The sequence below is a fragment of the Stenella coeruleoalba genome (assembly GCF_951394435.1).
Source record: "Stenella coeruleoalba genome assembly, chromosome: 11".
Lineage (NCBI taxonomy): Eukaryota > Metazoa > Chordata > Mammalia > Artiodactyla > Delphinidae > Stenella > Stenella coeruleoalba.
Window position 1 is genome coordinate 22,942,647 of NC_137157.1, and position 13,251 is coordinate 22,955,897.

Consider the following 13,251-nt stretch of genomic DNA (forward strand, 5'->3'; position numbering starts at 1 on the left):
CATGGCCACTGAGCCTGTGCGTCCGGAGCCTGTGCTCTGCAATGGGAGAGGCCACAACACTGAGACCCGCGTACCGCAAAAAAAAAAAAAAAAAAAAAAAAGGCCAGTCCTCTGTGATCTATGTGCACTTAACAGTCTTATGTAACATCAACCCCTGGTCTACTGTCCTTTCTAATAAATAACTTATAGGGAGTAAAAATTATTCCACCAATGCATAATAACCCTGTATAATGAAGTTTTGTATGTCTTGCATGATATGAAAATACTTTTTTTCCAGCAGATTAGTGTTTGATTCAGTCACATCTGCTTAGATCTAAGTCTGTCAGAAAAGTCTTCTTATTAATGCTAATGGAAACTGGCTTTGTGTCTGTAAACGTCAGCCAAGGCATAATGTGTTGCAGCCTACCACAGTCAATACTCATAAAAGTACTGAGGTTAAGACCTTCTGTCTGCCTTCATCTTTCCATGTGTTATTTTGATTGCCCTAATTTAGTGTAGTATTGATCTCACAAGATTTCCTGATCATTATAGCCATATATTGGGGAGAGGGGAGTTGGAGTGATGATTATTTCTACCTTCCTCTCTTACCCTCTGAATTTAGAACTATTTGAGAAGTAGATTCAGGGGTCATTCAGGTGATGGACATATCAGCCTTGTTGTAAAGTGGATTGGAAAATGTGGTTGAATTCACCTTTGGGCTTCCTCTCCCCAGGTTCTAGACCTTGGGTTAACTGCCTGAGGGAGAGTTTGAGTGTTTAGAGTGACTAGCATACTCAGAATTTCTGCCTTACCCTCTGTGATCCCTAACTGTGTGAGCAGACAGAGAAGAAATACATAACTGGGTACTTAAAAAAATTGAAATATAATTTAAATACAGTAAAATTTATCATTTCCAATGTATAGTTGGATGAGTTTTGACATATGTATAGAATCACGTAACCACCATCACAATCAAGATGTATAGCCTTTCTATCACCCCAGGAGGTTCCCTCTGTGCCTTTGCAGTCAGTCTCCCCTCCTTTCTGCTCTTACCTCCAGACCCTGGCAATCCTGATCAGATTTCTGCCCTGACAGTTTTGCTTCTAGAATGTTATATAAATGGAATTGTACATCACGTAGCCTCCATGTTGTTGCATCTATCAGTATCACTGAGTTGTATTCCATTGCATGGATGTATCACTGTTTATCTGTTTGCCGGTTGCTGGGCATTTGGGTTGTTTCAAGTTTTTGGCTATTATGAATAAAGCTGCTGTAAACATTTGTCTACAGGTGTTTGTGTGGACTTATGTTTTCATTTCTCTTGAGTAAATTCCCAGCAGTGTGATTGTTGGATCATATGGTATTTGTTTAACTGTGTAAGAAATGGTGTACTGCTTTTTAAAGCATTAATGCTACCCAGTGGAGGAACAAGAACCAATGTATGTCATACTCTAAACACTCACAAGGCAGGTAAATTTTTCACTTGGGGATGAGTAAGTGAGGGATGGGGAGAGAGAATAGAAGTATGAGTTTACTGTAGTGATTTCAACCCGGGATGAACATTAGGATCTCATAGGAAGCTTTTATAAGGTCTGATGCAAGTTCTCCACTCCACCCCTTCGGAATGAATAGTTTTTTGGTGAAACCTATATTTTTTTAAAGAACCCCAGCTAATTCTAATATATAGCAAGGATTGAGAACCACTGCTATAGTGGAAGTTCCCTTGTGGAAACATGATTCCTGTGAAATGGACGTGGCCTCTTAATAACCAAGAGGCCATTTTCTTGATGAAAAAAAATCAGTAATGTGATAAAATTAGTGATAACTTTCATGTATTACATGAAATGATATGAAACTATAATATTTGGGGCTCTAAATGTATTTTAAAATTGTAACATCTTGCATGAATTTAAAAAATGTATTCAAGTAAGAGAACTATAATTTTGGATTATTTAGACCACTTTAAAATCTAATTCAAAATGTTTTGTGTTCTCATATAAAAGTCTCAGCTCTCCTACTCCTTTTCAATATTAAATGTATAAAGAGACTTGTAATGATATTTTTGTTTAACTCTGCTGAGTCTCCCAAGGACATTACCTCTCTTGATTGGTTGAACACATCCCATTAGGATAAAGATGATTCTGTTTTAAATGGCATAATTTCCTTGAGAAATTCTAGTTCTAAGCTACTTGTAGACCATGATTTACAAAACAAACCATTGTTTAGTACTTTTGATCTGCTTTGATTTGAAATGAATGCCTTTTAAAGCAGCTTTATATATTACTGGGCCCACTTGAAAAACTTCTTACTCTGTGTCATGTTCTTTGGGCTTAGTTCTTAGTTCAGAATGTCAATGTCACTCTAAAAAGTGCTTATTGATTGTCAAAGTAAAGTGTTAATGATTCAGGAAAATATCTCTACTTTTCACAGATGGCTTTCTAGTTATATTTAGAAGTAAAATAATACACACATGCTACTTCAGGGTGATAATTTCCTGAAGCAAAATGAAATAAATTGACAGATAATAAAGAAATGAAGAGTCTTGCTGGGCGTAGGAAACTCCGAATTGGCTGGTCTGGAAAGTTGAAATCCAAGGACAAATTAATAGATTGCATGTTTTGAAATGTCTTTCTATGGAGCATTTATAATGTAAACTGAGGATTACTTAATGATTGTTTTGAATTGCCAATGCTACAGAGAAGGGCAAAAGGAGAGGAAAGAAGAAAGGAATGTTCTTTATCATGGGTACCATAGTAGTACACTGATTAAGACAGAAATTAACTATACAAACATTATTATAGCAACATCAGTGGAACTTTAAATAAAAGAGAAAAATTCACTCACATTCCTGCTACCCAAGAATCAATCTGTTCTCATTTGTTTTAAGGATTCTTTTGTTCTATTAATTAGGTGGAACATTGTTTATTCACCATTTCCAAACTTGTAAGGCAGACAGCCCAGGTTTGTTTTGTTTTGTTTTAGTATTGTAATATTGCCAATCTTTATGTAAGTTTAGGAAAAACTTTTGCACTATTTTCTTAGAATAAGTCCATGGAAATAAGATTTCTGAATCAAGTAACATTAACATTTTAATAGTTCTTTACTATGTTAACTCTTCTTTCAAAAATCATTATCATACCTTTTTATTCTATGCAGGTACAAGTGCACTACCTTATCTGGGTATTCTAATTTGAAATCACATTGGTATAAAGTGGTGCCTTGTTGTTATTTCAACGATTATTTCTTTGATTATTAGGTGGATTGAACATTTCCCCATATTGTGTCTACTAATTATAATTTCTGTTTTTGGATGCAAACTCTTTGATTATGCCATATATTCATTTGTGTCCAGGGACCCTTAGTAGAGTTCTTATGAAATTTTCACAAGTGCATTTTAACGTAGGTATTAACCCTTTGCTTATTTAATTACTATAAATATTATTTTGTCCTTTGTATTTCTTTCCATTAAAAAAAATTTTAGCATAAATTTTGAATTTTTAATGATAAAATGATTGGTCCTGTCATTTGTAGTTTCTTCTACTGCTTCAAAACTTAGAAAATTATGTCAAACTTAATGTCAACCTCATGTGGCTGTAGTGCATGGCGGGGAACTTAATGGTAGTGGGAGTTGAATAAGGAAATCAAGACAGAGAGAGCTAAGGTTATACAATAGTTTTTTTTTTTTTAATTTTTATTGAAGTATAGTTGATTTACAGCATTGTGTTAGTTTCTGCTGTACAGCAAGGTGAAATCAGTTATACATAAACATATCCACTTTTAAAATTTTTAATTAATTAATTTTTGAATTACAGTTAACCTTTATTATTCTTTAAAAGTGAACTTCCCACAATATTAATAAATCTCATTTTTAGCTCTGCTTTGAAATATTGATACCAGTGAAGTAACCTTTTTCTTCTTTGAATCTTTTCTTGTAAAATTATAGTTTTCTCTTTTTCTAAAATAGGAAGTTCCTTCCAGTTCTTAATAAAGATAAAGGGAGCATTCATGGACTTGAGTAACTGCAGAGGAGCATTATGGTAAACAGATGAATTTCCACAGCTGCCAGCTGTCATTATGTCTTCTACCATGGGAACGGAGCCATAGGAGCAAGCCTCTTATATTCTGTAACACTCTCTGTTTACTCCTGCTGGGCACAATGTGAGATCACTCTGAAGCAGAGCATCTTGCTAATTCTTAAGGCTTTCATTTGTTTCTTGAGGCTGCCACTGTTCTGTTGCTGAAACCCAACAAAGCTTATCATTCCCATCTTGTTTCAAAATTCATTAGTGCTTGTCTGGATGAATTTTCATAAATGGTTCCTACAATATTACACAAGTATGGCCCTTCATATGCAGCATTGACCAATTTGCCTCCACCACAGGAAAATTCCTGTATGTTGCTACTCCTAAAGGCCATTGAATAACATCCATGTTATTAATCCAGGGGCTGTCATATATTATGAAAAGTAGTTCCACAGAGCCTCCATTTCTTTTGAGAAATTGGTTTATCCATTCATTATTACAATGTTCATTTGCAACCAAAACAACAGCAAGATGCTGGAGTTTTTGAGTTTGCACTAAATTTTGTGCATAAAGTAACCACTGGGTGGCAAAAAAGACCTTTGCTTTTTCTCTTCCATTTAGAACGAGTACCACATTATTCTCATCAACAGAGAAGTACCCGGGGACCACAGCTGGACCAGTAATGAAGCTGTAATGTGTTCTTCCAACAACTAAATTTCCTTCTCTCCGCTGAGCATTCACATCAGTGGGCTCAAGTAAACCTTCAAAAATATGCTCCCAAATACAAACCAATGGCAGCTTTGCCCCAGATTTGTACATGGAAGTCTTTTTTCTCTTTTGTGGACTTATTTAATATCTGAAGTCTGTGTTTTTGCTCATTTTTTTCATCTTCCCAAGGATTCCATTCTTCACTTCTCAAAGTAGATTGTCTTTTCCAGAAGTTTCCCAATTATTTCCTTCTCATCCAGAACCATTCAGTGATGACTAATAAGTAGAGGGCACATTCCTTGTCACTGAACTTGCACATAGGTAAAGAAGGCTGGAAAAGATGCTCTGTGTTTTAAGAGCATCTTACAATGTTCTTAGGTGTTTACGAACACCTTCCCATGTGCACATGCCATTGCTCATCTCATCATCATTATCACCTCAGTGCCCTTCCTGTGGCTTTGATGCTGGCCATTATCTTCAGGGCCAAGCAGCACAGGTTACTTGGATTTGCCTTTATTTAACTATTTGTGATTGAACCTTCCTTCAGTTTTCATCTGGGGTTTAGCTGATTGAGGCTGGGATTGGCTGGGCTTGGTTTTAGTCTATGGCTTGGGTCCAAGTCTGCTCCATATTCTCTCATCCGCTATGGTCCAGCAGTTATTGGAGTAAAGGTTCTGAGCCCCACATCAGGCTTCCCAACCTGGGGGTCTGGCAACGGGAGGAGGAATTCCCAGAGAATCAGACTTTGAAGGCTAGCAGGATTTGATTGAAGGACTTCAACAGGACTGCTAATATGTTGGAGGGTCTCTGCAGAGGTGGGGGGTGGCTGTGGCTCACCGCGGGGACAAGGACACTGGCAGCAGAAGTTCTGGGAAGTATTCCTTTGTGGGAACCCTCCCGGAGTCCGCCATTACATCCACTTTTTTAGATTCTTTTCCCATATAGGTCACTACAGAGAATTGAGTACAGTTCCCTGTGCTATACAGTAGATACTTATTAGTTATCTAATAGTTATATTGTTAAATGGAGTGTGTGTGTGTGTGTGTGTGTGTGTGTGAGAAACGTTTTCCCAGAGAGGAATTATACTGTCCTTCCTGAGAAGTATTAATACTGTTGGCATGGCTGGTACCCACGACGCCCAACTGTGCAATAAGAATGAAGAAGGGGGCTTCCCGGGTGGCGCAGTGGTTGAGAGTCCGCCTGCTAATGCAGGGGACACAGGTTCGTGCCCCGGTCCGGGAAGATCCCACGTGCTGCGCAAAAAAAAAAAAAAAAAAAAAAGAATGAAGAAGGGCGCGTGGCACTTTCTGAGAAATTTAGCTTCATGGAGGTAGCCACCTAGTTTATTCACATTCAGAATAATTTTGTTTTGTTTTGGTTGCTTGAGATGAATGGTTGTAAATAGAAGTCTAACTAATGCATAGTTTTGGAAAGGAATGAAATCTCACAACGGTGCAACTGTTGCTAAATAACTTCCTGCGTGTCTGCAAAGTGGCCAGTTTCAGAAGGATTGGGGAGATCTCCTCTTGCAACACGTTATAACAAAGAAGGAGGGGTTAAGAAATCACACCTCCTCATTGCTACATGACTGTACTTACAATAACCAAAGATTTTCTGGGATGTCCTTAATTCAGATATTCTTTTTGTTGATCTAAGGTGCATCCTACTTGTCCCATCACAGGTCCCAACTTCCATTCAAAAAGCAGAGTCACCATAGGAATTCGGCAGCAGATCCTGAGCTGTTCTCACCCCCACTCCTCTCTCTTCTAACCCATTTTGCTTATTTTCATTAACAGAACAGAACATAACACTTTTATGTGCCAATTCTCAGTCTCAGAAGCCCTAATGGTTCTTTTTTATACATTGCAACAAACCCAAACTTCTTTTGCCATCTTTAAAGACTCTGCCCTACTTAGGTAACTTTCCTTTTCCTGCTTCCTGGACACTCATCTTTTGCTCTAGTCAAGTACCTCTGGTCTCTTTTCCTTGCAGTTGCCCTGTTCATTCCCACCTGTTATCCCATTGCTTTCCTTCTGTCAGTCTGTTCCGGCTGCTAGAACAGAATACGATAGACTGGGTGGCTTATTGACAACGGAAATTTATTTCTCACAGTTCTGGAGGCTGGGAAGTCCAAGATCAAGGCAGATTTGGTGTCTGGGGAGAGCCTGCTTCCTGATTCATAGATGTCCTCACATGGTGGAAGGGAAAGGGGGCTCTTTGGGGTCACTTTATAAGGGCACTAATCCCGTTCTTGAGGACTCCACCCTCATGGCCTAATCACCTCCCAAAGGCCTCACCTCCAGATACGGTCATATTGTGGATTAGGTTTCAACATACGAATTTTGGGGGAACACAAACATTCAGTCTATAGCACTTTCTTTGTGTAATGCTTTCCTCCTGGAATGCTTTCCCTCCTTTCCTTGCTTAAAACTAGACTCACTTGTCAAGCCCTAAATCAAGTCTGACATTAAACAAAACAAAGCACAGCATAGAGCTTACCCTCCCAGGGAAGTTTAGGTGCCATTGCATAGGTAAGTCTCTGGGCAGAATCTCATCCATCAAAGACTGCTCTAGCCTCTCTGAGATGGATTGGTGGTTCTCTTTTATGTGTCTACAGTTTTTTGTTGAGCAAGTGCACATCTGTTGGGCAGTATTCAGATTCTTAAAGGATCCTAGATAGGCCCCAACCCCCAAATGTGATCAGTATATTGGATGTACTGGCTTTGGGTGCTCTGCCAGGAGGAAACAACTTTATTCTTTCTTACCACTGCCTTCAAATAAAACCTTGATATAAACTCCATTCCAAGCTCCTGGATGGTGGCTCAGGTTTTTGTTTTTCTGGACGTGGGGGATTAGAGCAGTTTCAGTTATTAAAAATTCTAGCCCAATCAAGACTTCAATCGCATGTCTATTAAAAGATTCTCCTTCCATGTCCTCCCAGAGTCTTGAAGTGGGAAGTGGGGGAGGCAATGTCTGCCTTTTCTTTCTTCCTCTTTCTACCTCTTGCATCTACTTGCTAGATGCTCCAGGGTTAGGTAGCAAGGAGGGGCTAGAAGTTGAGGAACTTTTTTTCTAAATAAACCTAGTTGGTGTTAGTCTGCAAAAACCCTCTGCATAGTCGACATCCAAATACTGACCATTTATCAAATAGGGTGCTTTTGTTGGTTCTTTGGGGACACCCTGTTGGAGACCTCTGAGGTTGAAACATTTCCTGATGTGGGAGAGGTAGTCTCCTGCTGCCCTCTTGTGTCATGCCCTCAACCCTACGCCAGCAGTTCACACTGTGTAACCTTTTTGCTGAGGCAGTCTGGACCCTGGTGGGCAGTGTTCTTAGATGGGGTGCTTTCAAGGAGGCTCTAGCCTGGCTCTCCTCTGCAACATCCATTTAGCCCACAGGTTACCTGGCATGTTGCCTCTCTAAATGCTAGAAGTACAGTGTTCTGTCTTTGCTCTCCATCATAGATAGCTCCAGCCGGCCTCTCCCCTTTGGACTTTACTAGGTGAGAATCAGGCACCAGTCTCTGTGTTCCCCAAATTCCAGGAAACACAGATCAAACCCTCTAGTGATAGGCAGAAAAATGCCCCCCACAGATGTGCCTGCCTTAAGCCCTGGAACCTGTGAATATGTTACCTCACATGACAAACTGTTGCTTTTCTGGAAGCTCCTCCTACACGGTTTGGGAGGGCAGTGGCGTAATTTTCTACACCAGGGGACTAACAATCTTGTTGGCACTCTTTCTTGTATATAAGCTAGTGGTGGATGTCTTGGTGTGTCCAGCACATTATTTAAGCACCCTCACTCCCTCAGTCACAGTGTAGAGGCAGAAAATGTCCCATTTAATATTGTTGGACAAGTTTTGTAAATCTTTGTCCCTTGTTCTGTGTTTCAGTACAAGCACATATAGACCATTTCTAAGCATTTCCATTACTCATTAGCTACCTGAATTCCTCTGCTGGACTAGGACTCCTTGATGGAAATCCTGTTACTGAGTGTCCTCTGCATTTTGATGAACACATCCCTCATGTTGGGCTCTGTATATTTTTGCTCCTTTTTCTGGTCTGAAATTAATTTCTGCAACCAAGTCAGTTCCTTCACTTTCTCATTGTATTTTATGCAAATTGCCAGCAGGACATCATGCCTTATGTCGACGCCTTCCAGAGCATAGGTAGAACTTCAGGTTCAGGTGGGTTGGAGGGGCTCTAAAGATCAGCTCTTTCATTGCTTCTTTCCTCCCACTCCTGAATTTTGAATCATCTCTCCTCACTGTCATGCAGGATAAAGTATGGGATCCAGGGGGGGTCATACTACTTCCTGTGTTTATTCCATTACGGAGATTTTCTTTGAGCTCCTTGAAGGCAAGGACCAAATCTTATTACCATGGCAACACCAGCCCCAACTCAGATCCTGGAGCAAAGCAGGAAGTCAGTGAATGAATGAGTGAATGAACAAATATTATTGGGCCCAAAACTGGCTTCTCTGTGGCTTCTATAACTCTTCCTTGGGACAATTCAGAATGATTTATTAATTCTCTTCTTTGCAGAATGGCCTTTAACTGTATAAAGCTATTTTGTCCTAATTGAGTCTTTTCTTCTCTTATATTTTCAGTCCCCCAAAGGATATTTCTACACATCAGTTACAACCCTTTCTACTTTAGTTTTCTGATAGCCTCTTAAGGAAGGTTCAGTTTTCTGGAATGAATTCAGCATGACGGTGGGCCGGAAGTGATTGCGTAACTATTGCAAAAGGCTGTGGTTTGAATCTTTCCAAAAGTCTTATCTGAGCAGCCCAGATGCAGCAGTGTGCCAATGGTCACAGCTTCTCTGTTTCTCATTGTGTAGTCTGCAGATAGCCCTGCTGAGGGCTGAGGGTTTATATGGAAGGCGTCATGGTGTGTTTTAAGTGTAACAGGATATCAAATGGAATTTTTCATGGTGTCTTGCTATTTCATCTGAAGCCCCAGTGCTGAGAACAAAAAGTGGTAATTATCCCTAGATTTCTGAATGGTGTACTAGCGCTGCCACATGCGTGCAGAAATTGTGAAAAGACAGCAAAGCTGGTATCAACCTTCCATCACATGCTTCCAACTCATGCAGGAGAAAGGGTTTGATTAAAGACTCTCTGGGGTAGTGGACGGTACTGTGGCATTTCCCTTTCTCTTCTTATGAGGTGACCCTTGAGAGAATTGGGGGCTCCAGTGGTACCCTGGGATTGAAATAGAGCAGGGTGGAGAATTCATGGAGAAATGGATGTGTGTCTTTGGAATTTAGGGATATGAATGAGTGGGACCTGGTGCTTGCTTCCTGCCTGATGAGTCTGGAATGCGGGAGGCCGGTCAGAACAAACAGTGATCCCTAAATGAGTGAAGAGGGCAACAGTGAGCATGTCTGTGCTACCAGAATTTCTAGGGGTGAGGACATGCGTCTTCCAGGAGTTACAGTGGAAGATAGCTGGCCTTGAACCAGGAGCATTGCTGGTGGGGTGAAGGGACCCCAGCAATAAGCTGCTCTATGATATATTTCTGAGTAGGAGCTGAGCAGTTTGCAAGAAACTTCTGGGAGAAGTGGGAGAGTGCATTTGCTTTGGAGGGGGCTTTTCAGCTGGCTAGTCCGCACAGTGGGCCTTTGAAAGCCCCACAAATGACCCCACTGGAGAGAGCCAGCAAATGGGCTCCTACCTCAAGACCAGGGTCTGCTGTGTTGTAACAGTACCAGCCATGAAAGAAACACTTGCTTCTTTTCCTCTAATCCCCCTGCCCCATGCTTTGACCCTGGAGAAGCCGGAAGCAGCAGTGTGGGGTGGGGAAGGACAGTGAAGGAGATGGAGGAAGGATAGACAGTACTTCCTTTCCGTGCTGTAGGCTGTAGTCACTATGCCTTAGGTTGGGGTGGAGCTGGGGTATGGTGGTGGGGGACTCTGATTTGAGTATGTGATTGAAGTTTTTTGTTTTTGTTTTTTTTGGCTGTGTTGGGTCTTCGTTTCTATGCGAGGGCTTTCTCTAGTTGTGGCAAGCAGGGGCCACTCTTCATCGCGGTGCGCGGGCCTTTCACTGTCGCTTCCTCTCTTGTTGCGGAGCACAGGCTCCAGACGCACAGGCTCAGTAGTTGTGGCTCACAGGTCTAGTTGCCCCGTGGCATGTGGGACCTTCCCAGACCAGGGCTCGAACCCGTGTCCCCTGCATTGGCAGGCAGATTCTCAACCACTGCACCACCAGGGAAGCCCGTGATTGAAGTTTTAAACAGGACTTTTTAATGAGTTTTTTTTTTGGTCTGTGAAAAGCGGCATGTGGGATCTTAGTTCCCAGACCGGGGATCAAACCCCAGCCAAGCAGTGGAAGTACAGAGTCCTCACCACTGGACTGCCAGGGAATTCCCTAATGAGTTTTAATTCTTGAAAGTAAGTTTAAAAATCTCGGGTAGACCTGAGATACTACCCAGAGGTGGGGAAGGATGATTTGACAGAACATGTTGGGAAGGAGTGATTAGAGAAAAATAAAACTATTATCTGGTGTACACCACCAACTTTAGCCTGTCTGGTAAACTGATTAAATAAACAGTAATTTTAGGAAAATTACAGGAAGGCTGGGCCTGAGGGATAGGTAGGTAACAGACTATTCTCTGGAACCTTGGTATCATGGACTCTTTGTTTTTCTGAAGTTTTTAATATTTCTGTTTAATATTTTAAAAGTTTTTATTTTGAAATGATGTTATAACGACAGAAAAGTCGCAAAAATAGTACAGAGTTCCCAAATACTCATTCCTCAGCTTCTGCTAATGTCAACATCTTATATTGATATAACCGTAGTGTAATGATCAAAACCAGGAAATTAACATTGATACAATACTACTAACTAATCTATAGACATTATCTGAGTTTGCCGGGTTCCCCATGAATGTTCTTTTTCTGTCCAGAATCCAAATTGCGATCCCACATTACATTTACTATCCACAGTCTCCTCCTTAGTCTTTCTTTGTATCATTAAATTTTAAGATTGGAAAAGATATTAAAGGTCCCCTAGATGAATCACCCAGTATATTCTTGAATCCCCTCTATAAAAATCCCTGCTAATCAGTTTTTTTGGTAAGAAGACACCTCTAGTGACAGTCTGTTTTAATGGAGCCCAGCTCTATAAGGAAGTTCATAACTGTGATTCTCTTTCTTAAAGCTTCCACTTATTGATTCTGGTCCTTACCTGGTCCTTGCCTTTAAAATAATCCTTCTATCTGATGGCCTTCAGATATTTGAAGACCATTATATTTCTACTTGCCCTGAAGCCCCATCCCCCATTCCTGCCACCAAATCCTCTCTTCTTTAGGCTGGCCATCTTCAGTTCCATTAACTGTTACTCATATGACATGGTTTTAAGTCATTTCACACATGGATCACTCTATCCCAAACAAGCTCCAGTTGTATATATAGGTGTAGATGTGGGTCTCTCTATTTGTCTATGTGGTGCCTGAACAGAGAAAAATCACGTATCATTCTCCACATTCTGTGTCCTATCTCAGCAGGCCAAGATTACATTAACATTTGGTTCGTTTTTATAAAGATAAGCAGGCAGTAGTTAGACATGCTAATTAAATAGCCATTTTTAGTGAACTTCAGTGGGTGATCCAGACTCCTGTGTGAGTTGCTAAGACAAGTTTGGTATCTTTCTCAGAGATATCTTTGGGCATGGAAAGCTGGACAAGGTAAGAATGTTTTCAATACAAATTTGGATTGACAAGTTTCCAATTGAAAATCATGGTGCCTGGCTACAAGTTCCTGGTATATCTTCTCCAAAAAAAGAAAAGGCAATACATTTTCAAAAACTAGAATAAACTTTTAATGTATTGGCAGAATCTGGGAGAACTTTCATTTACTGAACAGCCAGTGGAAATGGATTGAGAAATGCAATGTGGCCGGAAATAGAGGAAGTATTTTTGTTTAAAAATAATAAGAGGTACAAACTATTATGTATAAAATAAGCTACAAGGATATATTGTATAACATGGGGCATATAGCCAGTATTTTATAACAATTATAAATGGAATATAACCTTAAAAATTGTGAATCACTATACCATACACCTGTAATCATATAATATTGTACATCAACTATACTTCAGTAAAAAAAAAAAATTAAAAAAAATTCTCAAAGGACTGTTTTTCAGTCTTCTACTGCCCGTACCCTGGTTCAAAATGCAGGGCATGTTTTGACCTTACCTGTACAGTGTGGGTATTGCTGGAGGAGAGGCCTGGAGTATTCCTCTCCTCACAGTTCCCATGGGTATCTCTCTTTCCTCATACTCTCATAGTCTGTAATTTCCAGAGATGAATGGCAGGAAAGCACGAAGGGATTGGGGTTGGTGCATTTCATCTTGGAGATGAGCCCTAGTACGAGTTAAAGCTAGGACACTTTGCATCTGTTCAGAGAGTGAGAGAACCAACAGTGGAGATGCAGTAACACTAGATGAATTTCTGCTTGATCCTGGGAATTGGGCCAAGGAACTGTCAACAGCTTTCTCTCCAGAAGCGGATTTCAGAGTGGAGTTATACTAGCACC

General features: G+C 40.4%; 1 long non-coding RNA gene and 1 pseudogene across 10 annotated transcripts in view; one reads left to right on the plus strand and one right to left on the minus strand.

The window, feature by feature from the left end:
• The window catches only part of LOC307193759, a 681,048-nt gene that overhangs the window by 50,282 nt on the left and 617,515 nt on the right, over positions 1 to 13,251 (plus strand). The window lies entirely within an intron of this gene.
• Positions 141 to 5,047, minus strand: LOC307194358 (ribitol-5-phosphate xylosyltransferase 1-like; annotated as a pseudogene). The gene has a single exon. The product of its transcript is annotated as a ribitol-5-phosphate xylosyltransferase 1-like (transcript).